The following is a 19,930-nucleotide window of genomic DNA, read 5'->3' as shown; positions in this document are numbered from 1 at the left end:
ACCTCTTTGTTCAAGTATCACTTATTGTATTGCCTAAATGAGTTTGTGCAGTAAGCTTCATTCCAGTGGTTCTAAACATTTCTGTATTTATTGCATTTTAAAGCTGACGATGATGATGAAGAAGAACAAAAAGATCATACTTTACGTCATATCTATGAGGAACGGCACCACGCTGAGTCATTGCTTTGTAGGTGTCAGAGGTCTTTACTTGGGACTAGTTGCCTGTATGGGGACTCTCTGGTCATGCTCTAATAGTATTTGAAAGTAAGAGTACTAACATTATATTATTATCCATGTTTTTCAATTTCACACTCAGCAGCTTCCATGTGGTCAGGCCTAATTGGGGCATCATCAGGGGAGTCTTTTCAATCTGCATACTATATGTGTGTGTGTGTGTGTGTGTGTGTGTGTGTGCTCGCTTTTATGACTAGGACAAAAGCAGCATTGTTTTTTTCCTTTACTACTGCTTTATCTTTAGCATGTATATTTAGCATGCTCTTAAAAAGAACATCGGGGAGTATCGCCATCCAAAGATGAAAACCTGAAGTCAACATCTGGATGTGAAAACAACAAAGCAGCAGGACTTCAACTCTGGCTTCTGCATTTTTGAGTCCGAGGCTATAAAGTGTAAATGGTAAACTCGTTCTTATTAAAACAACAAATACAGCACTTTAAAATTTGGTAAGTAATTTGACTGTCCTTTGGAATCAAATACAGAAAATATATGAACGTATATGTATTTGTAGAATCCTTTAATAAAATATCTATTTTACAGTGTTCAAAGTGTATCCTTGGAGTTTGACTGCATGCTCTGAGTTTGACCTGACAGGCTCAGTTCAGCTCACCGACATCAAAACACATCAACCTGAAGCTCTATCACTAACCACACATCAAAGGATTCAGTTCTTCCTGGGTCCATCTGTCCTTTCATTCCTTTCAGTCACTCCCCAGGCCCAGAGAAACAATGCCACCTCTTCGGGATAGGCAGTCAATAGACCATTTCCTTTTAAAGGTAAACATAAAATTCATTGGCCTAAGGATGAGACTGAGTCCATGAAAACAGGTTTACAACACTGACATTCATTGACACAGTCTACAAAACTTGTGCAGCTGAAGTCACCAGGGGTGCTGCATAGATATTTTGTCAACAGCCCAAAGACAGCTCTAACACAACAGAGCTCTATAATCCTTGACATGTCCTGCTGGGAAAGGAGATGGGGAATCATTTGTGGACTCCTCCCCAAAGACCTCTGAAAGTTAGTAATGTACCATACCGTGACGGTATTTTCTTTACATTGTACAACTTGGCTAATAAAAAGAGCTTCACGTCATGCAGCATATCATAACAAATGCTTTACTTTCATGACTTTAAGAAAGCAGTATAGATGTAATATACAGACACTCATAATATGGATAACCCATGTGGTTTTAGGTTTAAATTGTAGCCAGGGCATAGGGTAAACATTTGTTTTTGATAAACTCTAAATTTTATATAGGAGTAAAAATTCTGGGCCGCAACTGCCAAGCTACAGTTACACAAAATCTATAGTTTAGACTGGCTTACAATGGATGCCATTGTTTAAGTGCATGAGTCACGACCACACTTAAATATACTGATCACATTTTTTGTCAGCTTTTTAAGATTCAACCACAAAAATATTAGTGCCAGAGCTAAATACATGAAAATTTTTTATCTAGGCTTTGAAATTATGCCATGAGAGATTTCCTTTTCTTTCTTTCTTTTTTAACCAGCTGATCAATTTAGCTTGACTTTAGAAATAAGGAACATCTATCGTAGCTCTGTTCAAAAGTACTAACAGTTTCTCTCTGTAAATCTTACTAGTTAGCGTTGTTTCTTTAATTAGCTCAAAAAAGATTTATCCATCCATTTATCATGCAGTCCAAAAAGTTTAAACAAGGCAGCTTGTGTGTCATATTTTTAATTTAAAGCGATAGATACGGTTTTCATACTGCAGCAACACATCTTGCAGTCTGGTTTGTGCTTAATTTGGTTTTCAATGGACAATGACCAGAAAACACACCCTGAGGCTATGTAAGGAGAATAAAGAAGTGCTGCATTAGATCCCCTGACCCCCACAATCACCTTACCTAAATCCAGCTGAGATGGTTTAGATGTAGGAAAAAGCAGGCAGCAAGTGCTCAGCATATGTGGAGATAAACTTCTCCAAAGCTGAAGTGCTGCTGGTAACAATCCCCGGAGCTGCTTGAGAGAATGCCAAGAGTGTGCAGAGCTGTAATCAAAGTAAAATGTGGCTGAAATTTAAGACATATATTTGTTTTGTTTACACTTTCTTTACTACTGTTTGACTACTATTTGTGTTATTTCATAATTTTGATGCCTTGAGAATTGTTCTGCAGTACAAGAGTGAAAAATAAATAAAAAACCCTTGAATAACTGGGTGTTTTCCATAATTCTGAATGATACTTCACTATGTGACTCAGTGCAGAAAAAGGATCTGTGTTTTTATTTTTTTTAACCTTATTTTGGACAAGTGAATTGATGCGTGCTTTCTCAGAACTGCACAAGACCTGACGGTAATGGAGACATTATCAAAACAATCTGCTCCAAAAGCACATAATGTATATATTTTCTGTATAGTAAAGAAGTAGGATGAAAGGAAGGTATGTCACATGCAGTGACACGGTACATTAACCATATCTACCCATTACAAAAGGCTACTCAAAGACAGCTTAAGGGGAAAGAACGAGAGGCAGACAGAGGGTTAGGGCGCTTCGTACACATAGTTAAAAACAGCAGGAGAATATGCATTTGCAGGCCTTCCTCTTTCATTTAGCCGATGTGTCAGTGGAACAGGTGTGGTGTATCAAGCTGCCTATGACTTAACATGAACACTATAATTACTCCCAGAGCCATTCTCTGTGAAAAACAAGCATATTTCCCTGTATTTTGGACCTGTATAGTGTGTGTGAAGGCAGGAAGCTAATCAACTGAAGTGCATTCCATATTATTATGATATATTACCACTGTATAGGCTAAATATGATCTTTCACACCAGTCAGTACAGGGAATTAATCTATTTCAACTCTAAATAATGACACATGCCACAGGGCCTAGGATGGGTTGTTTTCTTCTTTGCTGACAGCCTGTGTTCTTCTGTTTTGCCCTAAGGGATTGTGGGATTGAAGAAATCTGCTCTACTTTTACTGTGAATTCTAAAGGTGAATACTGTCTCTCATGAGACTACAATATGCTTGGGTAATGATTTTAAAGGATTAGATGACAGTATTTTTGCATCTTCATACAACAGCGACCTCATCCAAATTTTAGTCGTAAAATGCAATTAAAAAATGCAAGAAATTACCCCCCAAAAAATGCACGAATCATTGACATTTAAATTGGAAGCAGCCCTTTTGAAAGTAAATCAAAAGTAAGTGAATAAAAGAGTGTGCTGACAAGGGGAAGAAAATATGAAACATTTTTCCCCTAGATTCCCTGTTCTGTCAGAGGAAGAGAATGGTGTGAAGCTGGGAGAATATCAGCTTCCTATAGTGCATCTAGCTGTCAATCAAAACATTGCCACTAATTGGATGGTGCCATGCTGTAACCTTGGAAACAAAGGGTCATATCACATTCACAAATCACAGGAATGAAGGTCATGGAACAATAATAGTTTGAGCAAGAAGTATTTTTCCTGATACTTTATATCTGTCACTATGAGGTCTACTATCAAAATAGGTCCGAATTTCAGTAAGACCAAACCTAACCAGCAGTTACCTGGCAACACAAATGCTCTATGCTACTCATTTTGCTATTTTACAAGGATTTGACAAGATCTTGTAGACGTAATCCTAAAAATTAAGGGATTTAAACAGACCTAGATTCCAAAATAAGCTCAAGCAATGACTGCTTTAAGCATGCACAGACACACATGCAGGTGACCTCACACTAGACACCCAATGATTGATTACTACCCTTGGGCTATCCCTCTATCTGAACTTCCTGGTTTTTAAGTCTTGCTTCCTACAGGGGTCATTGTTTTTTGTGATGTGATTAGCTAACAAGAGTGAGGTCATGATTCATGCTCTGGTCTTCCAAGGGGTTAGACCACAGAGTAGAGACAGTTTCTGAGGTGGTCTGACTGAAGGGGTGAAGGGGGCAAAAGGTGGGGTAGGGTTGGGATAGGTGGAGGAAATTTACCCATGTTTGCAAGGGTTTATGTTTAGGCTATAGGGTGGATTTTTACACGTTTCCAGTTTTATATTCTATCTGTCTTCTGATCTTATTGGTAAATTAGGAGATATAAAACAACTCATTTAACTCTTAGCAGAAGGTTATTTGTTATTTAAACTAAATAGGTTTATCCTAATCGATAGACATATGCTTAAAGTTACCATACTTTAAACATATGTGTATACCATACCATACCAGTCCCCTTGCTTTCTAATTTCTTAATATTTGAGAAACAATTAAAGTCACTTAGCTTCTGTCTCCAAATAAACATATAGAACCCAAAGTCTATTGTCCTTCGGTCTTACTCTTTTCTGTCTGCATATCTCACCCTTGAAACCCAGTGCCTTCATGTGACCCTTTTAGCTTTCTAATCGAGTTTCTTCTTTTAACAGCCATATGGTATTGGTTTCAGTTCCGCTGCTCCAATATAATGAGCTATACCCTGTGGAAAAAAATAAAACCCTTTAGATTTATTTAACAGTCTCCTTACGAATTCTAAGAAATGACCCTGTGATTTGAAAGGTTAAAAATTTATTGCAAGCTAGCACAAACTCAGCTAACGACCATTACTGCAGATGAAAAGCAGATAAGGCGTCTCATTTTCCAAACTTTATCACTGTGTTACCCTTTCTCTACTCTCCTCCTACTTCTCTCCTGTCTGTTTATTGCTGGTTTTACTCTTTATGGGCGTCAAAGTCAGGGAGTGTACTGTCACTGACTGTCAAAGTGTTAGAAAAATTCACAAAGAGGATCCAGTTAAAACAAAAGACATTACAGAATTTGCTAGTGGAATTCAGGTTGAATTCATCCGTTGAAGTGGTAAGGATTTAGCTGTTCAGGTTTATTCACACAAAGTATGTTTTTCCACACAGTACTCCATCTGTGTTCATGCAATGAACCGTTAGAGATTATTGTTGCATGACACAATTTGCTGTTACCAGTCTGTGACGGTGTGAAAGAGGGAGGTGTGCTGACATAGAGCAATAGGGGACTGGTACCAGTGAGTGAAATTCCATATTTGCAGCACTGGGCTGCCACTGTTATCTGTCCCATACGCAGTTATATGCACAGCAGCTCAACGGCTACAAGCTGCTTCCTGTTTCACCACCAACACCCTGCAGGTTAATGAGCACTGCCACCACTCCTAGCATATATCTCTGGCTTGTCCCATTGCCACTTCCAAATCACAGTGAGTCATTGTGCCGATTGCTCCTCATTTCCTCTCCAGTGACGGCGTGAGCTGTGTGGTAGCAGGCAGAGTGCAGGATCCAGCAGCCTTCAACGCTCATAGGCTTAATGAAGGTGAGGGTGTTTTTATGGCACATTCTGACCTGTTCAGTCAGGTGGCACATTAGGCACTCTCTGAGGGCCTTATTACAAATGTCTTTACACAAATGCTTACAGATGCACGCGCGTGCGCGCGCGCACACACACACACACACACACACACACACACACACACACACACACACACACACACACACACACACACACACACACACAGAAAACCAGTAATTACTCATACGTCTGGCAACCTTCCACCCAACACTTCATGTGCCTCTATGCTGTGCCCCCACTGAACTGCTTTATAAGTGGCTTGACTTTTATTGATACTCCTAACTGCTGAAAATTGTTTCCAATTAGACAAAATTGGTCAGTTAAAATAGTGGAAGTAACTTAGTTACTGAGTCACTCCAGCATAGATTGTGACTGTATTAGAAATGGACTCCTTGGTAATGATAAAGAGGCACCACCATTATCAGAACGTGGTGGTAATTGCTTAACTGCTCCTAATTGCTTTAAATTGTTTTTAGATACTGTAATAGAGTGATTTATGGATGCCAGCAGGCTAGCCAACACCAGTTATTGACACTCGGGTTCCCCAAAATGAATTAAAATCACACCTGAGATACACTTTTGGGAATTGGGAAGTTCACGCTTCACTGGCATACATATTCTCATCAATGAGTTCCTCTGAGACTTAATGAAAGTCGTGTAAATGCATTCCATTGTTATAATGAATAGGTGTGGAACACAAGCATTATAATGACTGTCTAAACAGAGAAGTCAGCCGTGCAGTAAAGAAGATTAGAAATAACAGCAGAGTTGATGGTGTATCGGTAATATGATCATATGGTTAAAGTTGGTCTGAATTATGTTGGCGTGTCTCTTCAAAGTTCCAGTGAAGGGAAGGGAAGGAATTCTGGTTTCTGGCATTTCTTTAAGAGGAGTCAATAAAAGGCATTGCTGATAAAAAAAAAAGATTTTTTAAAAAGAAAAAAGGAGGGAGGAAAGTTGCGTGTAGTAGTTGTTAAAATCAGTGGAAGGTCTGAGGAATGAGGTGAATCCATCTCTGTTTCTGTTTCGTGCTTTTCCTCCTTTGTCTGCCCCTCTCTCATGCTCATCCTGAAGCCATCTCAAGACAAAAACAGTGATTTAAAATGACTCATTTGGGGAATGCAGAGAGCTAACAGGCTGAAAACTGAAAAGTCGCAATGCAACCTCACTTACCACACACCTTATAATAGTGTTTAGTATCATGTTTTCTAAACAGGCTACACAAATACAGTAAACATAAAAAAAATGTATTGCGTATGTAGACAGATGACTCTTCCATGGAACCTCCCTAACTTCAAGAAATATTATTTTATTGCATTCCAAATGTTTTCTCTAGGATTTTTACATCCATTTGTAGGGTATTTGTTCACTAAACCCAGGCCTACATCTGTTTACTCTGGCATGTCAAACATCGACTCTATCTTTATAGGGACCCAGTCTCAGTGTTTATGAATGTGGGCCTCAGGGGACAAGGCCCTCACTGAGTGAACTGTGATGTTTGATAAGCTGTGAGAACTCTGAAGTAAATCCAGGGCCACAGGCATTGCTGTTTCTCTATCTGCTGCTCCCTCCACCCTCTCCTTCCCCTTGGGGTTTCTGTATCTTTAATTGCCCGAAAGGAGAGATCGGAATCACATGTGGCAAGAATGGGGAAAATGAATATTAGAGAGAATGATCTAAGAAAACCGCTTTCTACAATAGCCTAACAGGAAGTAAACTTCACATGCTTCCTATCTCCGCTTCCCCTTGTCTGCCTGTGCCTGATCCCATCATCTGACTCTTTTTGATAGCTTCTGTAAACTCAGTAAAACAACAGTATTTAATGAGATTACGTTTATTAAGTGAAAGCCTTGCATATTGTATGTTGCCTCTGGTTCTTATTTGATTGATTAACGTTGAGTTTACTGAATATAACAATAACACAAGGGTTTGTCAGTCTTTTAAGTTTGAAAGCTATCTGTTCATTATTATGTGTGTTAAGGTAAGCAGTACTGGGATCAGTAATTTAAACCACTCGTGTGTTTAAACCATTACTGTATGCTTGGGATTTATTTTACAAAATACGAACAGCTGATCGGGGGAGGAGAGGTCTGCCTGATAAAAAGACACAGAACACAGCTGTGCCATATCTCACAGCTGCATACGTCAAGGCTACACTCAAACTACACAGGGGACAACGTTGTTAAGTATGCTTTGTTCAAAGGCTTGCAGACCATCTGAGGCTGCACGTCAGCCTCCTGCCCTGAAGGTGTAATTTATACTATATCCTTCCAAGTCTCTCTCTCTGTCTTCTCCTCCTCCTTAGTGGAGTGTTGTTGTCTGATCAGACGAGTTCTCCAGATGTTTTTTTCACTAGAAAGGAATGCAAAGGCCTATCAAGATCTCAGACTTCAGCTCGACTATTTAGTCTGGATGCAATGCCAAATAAAAATGACGTCTTTAGAGTTTGGCTCAATTTCACTGAAACGACATGTTAAGGTGACAAAGAAGCATTGTTAGGGTTTTTAAAAACCCCCAAATGTAGCGACTGTTCTGTAGAATATTAAGTTCAAAGTTATTATGCAGAAATCAAGTTGGGACTTTTGTCAAAGTTGATTCTGCTGATGAATTTCCTTTGAATAACATTCATTTTTACAAGTCATTGCAAGATGACAGCCATTCATTTCCTAGGACAGTCACTCCTTTCCTAATCGGTACTTTGCACCTCTCTCCTCCACAGAAGAGATAAATGTTTGGGAGAAAGTGCTGTTGATATTGGCAGCTCTAGAATTTACACTGAACTACACCATTTTTGAAGTACCTGAGCAAGTTGTGGATTCCTTTTGGTTATTTCATGCAAAAATAACCTCAGTTTACTTCTTGTTCACAGTGTAATATCGTGTAATAAAGAAAGAAAGGAAGGAATAAAGCAAATACATTACAATGGTGTACTTTGTACACATTATACATTACCCAATTTAGAAATTAAAGTAACTCATAACACTATTTTATATATTAAAGTATTTATTTTACAACATATAATGTATTTGTATAGCCATAATGTGGAACAAATTGTGCTTCAGTTCTGTCCTTATTTTGAAATATGCTCTTCTGTACTTTTTCTTTAGTAAAATACCTCTCAGTGTCTCAAATGTTCTCCCCCGTGCTCTTCTCCCAGCCGCCATACAGCCCACCTGTTTCTACTTTCAGGTCACTTCACTCCTACTGCAGAGACTGTCGCGCTGTCAACCACAAAGTTGCATGTTCCTGTTAAAAATAAACAAATAATCCCACGCTTAGACACTTGCCAATCACTAACAAATTCAGAACACAAAATAAACAGAGTGCAGACGGGAAAAAACAAACTAATTTCCTCTGTGTACTCACTTTCTGCCTCTGAAGGTATGTTTTTGCTACAGTTTTCAGTCTAATGGGCCTACTTGTTTGTGCGTTTGGAAAACGGTTTTAAATGGACTGTGGGTTTATTGTTTGTTCTACACGCTGATATTTGAAGCTGTGACTGTTTGACTCTTAGCTAGTCAGAAAAATTCATTCTTGTGGTATTTTACTGGGGTGAGTGTGCATATGTGTGTGTGGTCTATGTATTATCTGTGTTGTGAGGACCTAAATCTGTTTACTAATCAAATCACATTATGGTGATTGGACTTCAAAAAGCGAGTCTCCATAACGATGATGTGTCGTAAGTCTTTGTAATGTCGTCTAAAGTCATGGATACATAACTCTGTGTGTGTTCTTGGATTACTCATGATATAGATCCGTTTACACAGTCACACAGTGGGAACAAAGACAAGTTACAAAAAGGAAAAGAAAAACAGTTCCTTTGAAATCTAATGCAGTGAAAACGTTTCCCTGAACTTTTTAAAAATACTATTGAGTTATTCAAAGGAGCTTGCAAAGAAAAGCGTCTGGACTTCTTTAAGTTGCTTGAAGACGTTTCACCTCTCATCCGAGAAGCTTCTTCAGTTCTAAGGTCAAACATCCAGACGCTTTTCTTTGCAAGCTCCTTTGACTACGATGACCTGGATGACTGAGAACCTTCACAGACTATTGAGTTATGATAAACATCTATTAGAGTGAATGGAATATATTTCAGAGAAAATAGTTTATAGGGCCTAAGTTCATGGTCGCGGTAAAAAGAAAGTGCACCGTCTTTTAATTCTTAAGTTTTACATATTAGGACACAGTAAAGAGAAAATAAATTCTGGACTCTACCAGGTCTTATAATGTAAATACAATTTCAAATGAACAACATGATACATGGTGTTACGTGCCAAGAGATGTGGCTTTGCTTTTGTGTTCTTTTTATCTAACAGGTGTCAAGCCTCCACCTATTGGCCAGTTCAAAGTTGATTGGCATGTATCTATTGGCTGGTCTGGGCACAGTTGGCCAATCACACTCCAAGGATCACTACAAATGAGCAGCTTCCTGACCAGCTGGGGGTGGCTGGCTTCTGCTATGACAAACATTTGTGAACAGGCGTCTTTGTATTATGTGTGGTGGGAGGCTGGACAGGTAAGCTGGGGTACCCTATACACTGGTTGCAGGTTTTAAACTGTTAGACACACTAGGTTATGCGGTTGATGCCACTTATGTATGTTTTCACTGACCTTTTGTCGAGCAGCTAGGTAGGCCTTTTGTTTTGCATTTTTCTTTTAGTTAGGCCCTGGGAGCTCTCGACCTCTTTTTGTTTTATTACTTTCTTTGATTTGGTTCAACTGCCCAGTCCTCCCCCACCTTTTTTCTTTTAAGTTTGACTATCAAGGCAAGCAACCAATAAATCCTACCTGATCCTTAACTGTTCTGTTGTCTTCCTCCTTCATTGATTGTGGTTGTCCAGTGTTGCTGTCTCCTTCCTACCTTTGCCTCCACCATGGTGGGGGGGGACGTAACGCATGTTTTTTTTAAAAATTTTTTTATATATATTATTATTTAGCAAAAACTCAGCAAACATGTAGAATCAGTGTGTTAAAACACCCTTACTGCATCCATAGGCATTAAAAGGGTAAGTAACAGCCTCTTGTGCCTCAAATGCACTTGATTACCTGATGATCAGGAAATTATGGCATCTAGGGTTGTGCGACATGATCAAAGTCTCATATCCCGATATAAGACTATTCTCATCCTGATAACAATATATATCACAAAATAGTGCATCTTCTGTAAATGTCAGGCAACTCAACTTGTATGAAGTGTTTTCAGCTGGGCGTCGGGTACCTGGAGTTGAGTGTTTTGAACGATGCATGAAACTATATATTTTTAGTTTCATGCATCATTTTCTTTGTGAGTATTTATTACATGGCGTGCTGCGTGGAAAAGACTGTTCTAAAGTTTGAGTTTAAGGTTTATTTTGAGCATCTGACGGCTTTTTCTTTTGCTTCTCATCCGTAAACTCTCTCCACACACTTTCACGTGATTCTTGCATAGGTGCTCGAAGAGGTTTGTTGTGTTTGAGTCTGTGGTGGGGACTGGTTTGCGGCATAATTTGCATGTTTTCTGGTCTGTGTCAGACATTTCATAACCAAAGTATGTCCAGGCTACAGAGGTAGCCCCTCGTTTAGGAATTTCTTTTGACTGGTCCTTTTTTGAGCTACCTAGTTCTGCCTCATCTTTACTGGCCGTGATTGTATTCTGTTCAATGCATGGTCGCCATCCAAACGATGAAAAAATATTGCCATAAACAGTGTATTTTGCGACACCACAAAACAAACGATAGCGTATAATATGAAACGATGTTTTATTTTCATGATCCAATACATTTTGTCATATGACGAAAAGTAGTTTTGGCAGTGTGTTCATCAACACCAACAAACCATCTTAAAGAAGTACTTGTTGCTGGTCCTCAATCTGGGAAGAATTATAGGGCCATTTCCAAACATTTTGAAGTGAGAAAGATTATTCACATGACCTAGTAAATTCCCCCAGAAGTCAGACCGTGCAATATTCAGAGAAACTGCAAAAAAAACTCAAGTTGCATCAGGCGTCCGTTAGATTCAACAAGTATGACTTCTCTTTCCAAGAGAAAACCTCTTCTCTCTAAAAAGAACATTCCAGCACAGCTTAGGTTTGCAAAGATGGATCTGAACAAACCGCAAGACTTCTGGAACAATGTCTTCTGGACAGACAAGGCCAAATAGGAGATGTTTAGAGAAAACCAAACACAGCACAAACACCTCATACCAGCTGTCAAGAAACTGGTGGAGGGGCGATGATTTTGGCTTATTTTGCAGCCACAAGACCTGGGCACCTTGCAGTTATCGAGTCGACCCTGAACTCATCAGTATACCATATCAAGTATTCTAGAGTCAAAAATTTGACCCAAACTGGGTCATACAACTCACAGTAATCCCAAGCATACCAGCAAATCTGCAAAAGAATGGCTGAAAAACAAAATCAAAGTGCTATCAAACATGTGAAAAATATTCCTCACCCGAGAAGTGCTTTTTGAATGCAGCATTAACCTTAACTCCTTCTCTAGCGCTCCAATCCAATTTTGATAATAAGTCGCACCTGCACCTCATTGTTCAGGCTCTCTTGGCTTTTTGGATTTATTCTGATTGCAGTAGTTGTTATGGATGTATTGAAATAGATTCTGTATGTTGAAAATAGATTTGGTGTGTTTAGAAAACCTCTTTCTTATCCTAGTGTTTGTTGACTGTTTGATGGCTGTATTTGGCTGCCCAGTGCCTGATGATGGTGATTAGAAACACAGCATTAAGATCGCAGACCAGACTTTGGATAACAACCATAATGTTTTTTCGCTTTGTATTTTAATTCGGTCTTTCTTTAATTTGTTTCTCCTTATTTTTTTTTCTTTTAGTTGGTGTAGATTCAAGATTCAAAGTGTTTATTGTCATGTGTACAGAAGAAATAGCATTTCTCTGTGCAATGAAATTCTTCCTTTGCTGTCCATACACAAATGCCAAGTTAGGTAGGGTTGAAGGAAAAAGATAAATAAGGATTAAAAATAAGACAAGATATTAAGATAAATAAGGTAAAAATGAGGATTAAAAATAGTGAAAGATAAATAAGTACAAAAATAAGCAAATGAAGACAAGTGACTTGTCAATGTAGGGACATCTTGTTAGGAGGCTTGTTAGGTGAGGTTCTCTCCCCACACTTACACATGTGAATGGAAGAGGTTGGGACACAAGAAAATGCAGTGACACACATCTGACAAGGACTTAGTGGCACCGTAGTTTGCCTCCCAGATAGTTGTATAGATTTATTTATTGGAGCTGATATTTTATTTAATCTATTTACTTTTTAAAATAAATAAATGTATTCTAGAATAATATCTAATATCTTTTTTTTTGGTTTTAACTTGTTTATTTATTTATTTATTTATTTGCAGCTCCAGGCTTGTTTTTAACTTATTGTCAGATAAAGAATTGAAAGTAACGTGTTACACCTGTTCCCTGCCTGTGAGCTTTTACTACCAACTGATTATGTAACAAAGTCATTAGATTAATAATTCCTGAGGTGCAATTCCTCAAGTGGCATTGTCGGTTCTCTTTCTTTTTTTACTGCCCTGGCCACATACTGAATCCTGGAGTGTACTTAGTTTTTCACACAATGTATCAGAATTTTAACTTAGCTTTTGTTTCATAATGACATGGTGTACTACATCATGTCATGAGATTTTGTTTTAATAACTTCAGAATCTGGTGTGGCCCATATTTCTCATTTTTGACTATGTTCTGATATGTGAAACCCCGAGTTAAGAGGGTGTGCTTTCTTTTTAACTACATTGCAGTGATGCAGCTACATAGAAACACCCATGATGAGTAACACACGTTTGTAATGTGATACAGCAGCCGCGATATCTCGATGGATTCCTAACATTGAAGTATCGTGAGCTATCGGAATGCTTGCCATAGTGTTTGTGTCCACCCATCCACAAATCATTGACACAGAAGTAGTAAGTAAGCCTCTTTGTATATGTAGAAGAGTAATAGACGTGAAAAGGAATGATGCAGATTACCATTCACAAACAACTTTATTTAAAGAAGCCTTAGCCTTATATGACCGTCTCTGGGGAAAAGATTGAGTCTGATGTGTTTCTGTATAGTTCAATTTTCTTAGGCTATTCAAATCCTTAAATGGCTTGTTGACATGTCTAGTTGAGATCTAATTAATGATCCTTATCCCTAATCATCAATAAGTAACAATTGTTGACAATTAACTCTGCTCCAGTTGTTTAAGAGCACCACAAGCCTGGTGGCAGTTCTTGTAATCAAGATTAGTTAATCAGTTCAGGTCTATTGGAAGTAAATCTTGGAGGCCTCCGTGTGTGTCCGAAGTAAAATAGGAGCTGCTTGTGTTGACAGGCCTGAATAACTGCCCTATTGCTGTAGATCTTCACGATTAGTGTTAGAAATTACTCACAGACTGCATTACATTCTGACAAACACTGTGTGTGTGACTGTGCACACGACCCTCTCGCCAACGAATACCACAAGTATGCAAGAAAAAGCCATTTCCTTCTCTAAAAACAAGTAAGGATTGTGAATCTAATAATGGAACTTTAATGTCACAGTTTTTAGCACATTCGCCTCATTTGACTTACCAGAGAACTTAGCCTTCAATCTTACACCAGCAGTTTCTTTTTGTGCTTTAGCAAAACCTTTAAGAAAGAATAAAAATATATAACCCACACTAAAATGTGACATATTGGCCATGTACATATCCCAAACACACACTTTTCCAATGAAAGTGTTTCCACTTTTAAAGACTGGTGATTTTGCATTCTTGTAGACACATTTATGCAAATTGTTCTTCAAATAACCACCTTTCTCCTCCATTGCCCACAATCTTCTGTTTACATTTTGGCATTAGATTCTTTTTCAGGATGATGTTCACTGTTCAATGAAGAGATCGGATGAGATGGCTGCAGCTTTCCACCTCATCCAGATTGAACATCTGATGCCCCATTAAGAAGCATCAATTAGAGGTAAAACCTTTATACACAACTTCTTATCCTGTAGACTTAAGTGGACATTCTATAAGCTAGAATATGCTAGCTCCAGCTTGTATAAAGTGCTCTACTCATAATATTAATTGGAACAATGTATAACGCTCTGGGGTGTGTTTTTTTTTTTTTTTTTTTTTTTTTTTTTTTTTTTTCTTTGTTTCTTTTAAATAACTCAGCCAGTTTTTAGGAAACTTTCCCACAATTTGTTAAACTGTCCACTAAAATCATGTTCTGGTACTGAAATCACCGTCAGCATCCCTCAGATTTTAAATTGTTTGAACATTGTTTAAAATCCCACAAAGGGTCTCGAGTTACTTAACATATGTGCTTCTGTTGCTAATAGGTTAAGCTGCCAATCGTGCACCACAACGTCTCCAATTTGAATCTGAGCAGGTATTATTGTTGTCTCTCTCCTGCAATTTGAGCAATTTCTATACTATGTTTAAATAACAGGATATAATGGTCCAGTACGTGATAAATAAATAAACAAACATTTGGGTGTTTTTGGAGACAAATATATGTGCTTCGAGTTTGTGAAATGTAGTAATGTAAAGCGCTTTGGGTGCCTTGAAAAGCGCTATATAAATCCAATCCATTATTATTATTATTATTAATGTATTCCAGTATGAGGCTAAACTCTTATGTCACTCAACCCAAATCCCAGGGAAAATCCCAAGGAAATCAATCAATTTGTGCAAGTATTTTACTCGATTCCTCACACACGCAGGCACACACAGTTGTTTCAGTCACTTCACACATGAACTTACATTAATTTCCCAATCATTTACCCCAACCATACCATATCGTCTAACCACATACTATCATCTCATCATATAACATATGTTCCAAACATTATCCTGACCTAAAAAACAAAAACAGGTTTACATTACAAGTATACACACACACACACACTTTTGACAAAGCTCTCTGGAGAATGGGCAGGGATCAAATGAACATTGGACAGTGTGCAACCTTATGTCGTCAGTACAAGTCATCACTAACTGCTTTCCGCTTGTGTATGTGTATTTGCGTGAGTGTGCGCAAGAGAACGATATCCTGAGGAAGATCACACCCTGACACTAAACCTCCCAACAGTGCGGGCGGATACTCTTTTCACCTGTTGACCTTTAACCTAATCCTCTTGGGTAACTGGGACCCAGTCGAATTTGTTGAAGATACACACCCACCACTGGAAAAGTGATATGATCATCACAACCAAAAATCAATAACAAGCATTTTCATCTAAGTTTATGGGTGGGATATCCTGCAACTCTTTTTTCTTGGTCCAACATTACAGCTCTGTTCTTGAATAAATTCATTTTTTGTGCATGTTTGGCTCTAACCCTTCCACAACTCACAAGAAGTGCAGATTTGGATTGACTCACGTCTGTGTGTACATGAATAGAGAGTGCCAAAGAAATCCATGTTTACTTCAAAATCAAGTCCTCCATTCGTTGCACAGTCTTTTGTGACACACAGCCAAAATCTGCTGCCTGAACCAACATTCAGCTCTTGGTTCTTTCTGCTTGTTAGTAGATCAGGGAAACCCAGAGTACACACAAGTTTACAAAAATGAGCCGCATAGACTTTGACTGGACACAAATGGCTATATATATCAAAACACAGACAGTTTAACCATTTCCCCAGGGGATTACAACATATTTTCGTGATTAAATCGATGTGAGTTACTCCAATTTACTTGAAAACAATGTAAAATTAAATAATTAAACACAGGTAATCATCTATAAACTGGAATGTCATTGGTTTGATCCCCACCTCCTGCTGTACAGCTTGTAGGTGGAAGTGCACTTAGCAAGATACTGAAATCAGGCTTGCCCCCAATGTATTCACTGGTGTGACAGATAAATTGATGCATGCTTAAAGAAAAAACGGGTGAGGGCATTATTGTAGAGTGAAGCACTGAGTGGTCAATAAGAGGAGAAAAGCACCACAGAAAAATGTGAGGCAGTCCTCAGTGGTTAGGTCAGTCCAATGAGCTGACTGCAATAATATTTTCAGCCATAGTTTTGCCACTAATAATTATAAAATACCACATGATCACTAACATGTTTTGCAGTAACACGAGCTGTGACTGGTGAGTCTATTCATGGTTATGAATGCTTTTCAGATCAGTTTTAAGCTGTTTTGATCATGCTATTAGCCGAAATACATAACCGTTAATAAGGCCCATCATAACTCTAATAGTCGGAGCACTTTCGGAGGGATGAAACTGAAGCTGTGGAGCGTCCAAAAGAACGGCGGTACAGATGCTGAGGGCCCCTCCCCTCCAGCAGCAGCAGCAGCACAACTGGGAGTTTGCCGTCTGTCTTTCCCGGGGCGTACTGCCACAGACTACCCAGCCATCCAAAATACACACACGCAGTGCACGAAGAGTTCAAGAGCGCTTTTCAGTTTAACTAACGTTACAGGGAGTGGAAATATCTGCAGGAAGACCTCATTTTATCCATCCACTTTCCTTTTGGTCGGGTTGAAGTTGTGCCAAGTGTCATACTTTTGGTCGTTTTTTTGTGTGTGTGTTTGCAACGGACAACTTTCTGAGACACTGCTATTCATGTGGTGCACTTGCACGCGAGAAGAGACGAAGTCAGCGAGCGAGCAGGTGAGGAACACGCCATAATAATAACGAGGGTAATAATCTACACCAAGTTATAACCGTGTGTCAGGTGGACCACAGTAGAGTTTAAATTAATAAATTAATACTGCAGAGTTTTAAAGGGGGTTTAACGCTTTATGTGTATCTGTACATTTTATTAAGCTGGATTTACAAACTTAAACGTATTAATCAATATTTAAGTTTCTTTATTGTTTTCTTTTTCTTGATAGATCGTTTAAAGTACAGAGACTGTATATGGATATATGAGAAGTTGGTAAGAGGGAGAATTTTTGTCTTTGCACAGTGTTTGGGGAGGGGGTGGGAATTCTAAATGCCCCCAAACTGAATGTGACTATATGGACTTAAGCCAAGTACATGTCTACTGTCTGAATTAATCATACATACAGTAAAATGTTGACGTGGACACATTTACCTCATTGAGGTCATTTATTTGTGTTTGTGCATGTTAGTGGTTTACAGTCCAGCAGAAAAGAAAACAAGTAGTGATGTAGTTCTTTCTCACTGGTCCACTCTCCCCATATATTTTTTTAAAGGTTTACCTAACTTTCGACTGGGATCTGGTGGTTCTGAGAGAGGTAAACAAGGGAGGGAGGGAGGGGAGTTTGTACTTGTGTGGATGCATTGATTTCTCTGGCAGTGTTTCAGGGGTTTCGATCAGCATGACTGAGGTAAATAAATGACTTCTGCCTTGGGCGACAGAAAGACAAGACAGAAAATCTTGTCTGATTTTCTCCTTTAAACAGCGTCCAAACATTGCGTCATTGAGATGCTGTCAGGCATACCTAATACATACACACTGCAGTATACACACACATCCCCATGTTTACTTGGCCGGGAATGGGGAAGGCTCAAGACTGCTGTGGCTGTGATAGGAACCTTCCATGTGAAAAAATAAGTTACTATGTTGGACTGATTAAAGGGGTGTATTCCATTGTTTGCTATGCCAATCAATGCCCTTCCCATGCCGTGCTACAGTTGTGCCTCCTGTGTGCACTAATTCATTCCAGTTCTATGTGGCATGTCTGGACCAATCCAACATTTCTCTAAAACAACCACAGCATCAATATTGAGCTGTGTTTTAAATGGCCTACAGCAACACTTCTGAGCTCTGTCACAAGTCAGTGCAGTCTCATGCTGAGGCTTTTTCCTGGACAGTGATGAAAACTAAAACCTTAAAGGGGTCTTTTGCAAAACTCAACAGGTTTCGGGTGGAAAGTGTTATTAAAACATACTTGTATGCTGCACACTAGTCTAGCCTAATATGGTTATGTTTGCAAAATCCCTCAGTGCTGACAGACAAAGCAACTGAGAAGACACATTTACTGCAGTGATGTTAGTATGTTTAGAGTGTCTACAACAGCTAGGTGCCAGTGACTTGCAGACAGACTGACTGGCTCGGTTTGGCTGTTTTTCTGTGGCCTCTCTGTGTCCCCACTCTGTAAATGAACTGTGCTTAGGCTCATATGGAGATAAACTGCATAACAGAGTCTTTCCAGCACTTACAAAGAACAATACAGTTGCTTCTCAAGTGTGTAGATGACAGTTTGGTCTTGAGAAGAGTTGTTGCGTAGCCTAGATGGGTGTACCCCTATATCCTCAGGCCATGAGGATACAAGTGGGTGCACTTACAAATGTCAGTCACTGTTTTCATGCCCTATATTGCTCCCATCTGCCTCCCTCAGGATGGTATTAGCTTACACGCACACATTTGTTCATACATGCAGGCACTCATACAGATTCTGAGTGGCTTTCCGGCGTCATGACCTGTTCTGTGTGAGTAGAGTTACTGGTTTTGTTGTCAATTATCGGCAAAACTACCTGCATGTTTATCTTCATCCAACCGTCTCAGTTACATGGTCTGTTCTCTCTTTTACATATTCCCTGGCTTTGTTTTCAGCTCATGTTTTTTAATTGCCATTTTCTCTGTTGACGAGTTAAACCATAGATCAAGTATCACTCCTTGCTGCTTCCTCCCAGCTTTCCATTAACCCTTGTGTGTGACAGGAGACCTGAGCTGGCTCTGTGACAACTGCATGTGGTTGTGAGGAGCTGTGAACCTTGTCTTCTATTGTTGAAGACCAACAGTAAACATAAAGTGAGTCTTTAATAACAGGTGCTGGGGCATATTATTTGGCTTTGGTGTATTTGGTTTCCATACCAGCAGCCTCCAGGAGTGTTCCCTTTCCAGTGTTTTGAGATACAGACAAAATGTAGACAGACAGGACCTCAGGGTTGGAATTTAATCCATCTTCTTTGGTATTCCCCACAGACGTACTCTTCACTTCCAGAACGGAAGGAATTCAACTGGAATGTCCTCTTGTCTAGGCATTTCCATTCACAGATTTCATGCATATTGGTTTAGAGCAAAGTGTAATTGTGGGTTTATATTGTTTAAATTAAGACCTGAGTCATTTACTCTGGGAAATCCTCACTTAAATCCATTGACCAGGGCAGTAGAATCAACTGTCTGGAGTCCATAGAGTCTAATTTTGTATAGTTATGAGAGAGATTTGGTAATCAAACATTTTAGAAGTTATATGATATAATTAAAGGTAACAGATTCAGGAAATCCAGGCTGTCCGACTAGTAAGGGATCAACCCTATTCTGTTGCATGGAGAAATATTTGGCATCTTTACCAAGCATGGTTTGCACTGTGTATTCCTTCATTATTTGGGACTAATTTACTGCAGTGTTTTCAACTTCAAAGCCCATCTCTGTCTCCATCGCCATGTTTTGGATGATTAAATGTTGCGTGTAAGGGGATATTTTGG

At 39.0% G+C, this 19,930-nt stretch overlaps 1 protein-coding gene across 1 annotated transcript in view; it reads left to right on the top strand.

Annotated features, from left to right (window-relative positions):
* The first annotated feature begins 16,853 nt into the window (after window positions 1–16,853).
* Window positions 16,854–19,930, top strand: part of sema3d (sema domain, immunoglobulin domain (Ig), short basic domain, secreted, (semaphorin) 3D) — a 30,119-nt gene continuing 27,042 nt past the window's right edge. The window contains exon 1 of the mRNA XM_085461662.1: window positions 16,854–17,143. The gene's annotated coding sequence lies outside the window, so the exon portion shown is untranslated. The remainder of the gene's footprint in view (window positions 17,144–19,930) is intronic.

The sequence above is a fragment of the Copadichromis virginalis genome, linkage group LG7 (genome assembly GCF_057382275.1).
Source record: "Copadichromis virginalis isolate Kocher_CV1m ecotype Utaka linkage group LG7, C_Virginalis_male_GT1.1, whole genome shotgun sequence".
NCBI classification, from domain to species: Eukaryota; Metazoa; Chordata; class Actinopteri; order Cichliformes; family Cichlidae; genus Copadichromis; species Copadichromis virginalis.
The sequence above is the reverse complement of the archived record's forward strand: the minus strand, read 5'-3'. Positions and strand labels throughout refer to the sequence as shown.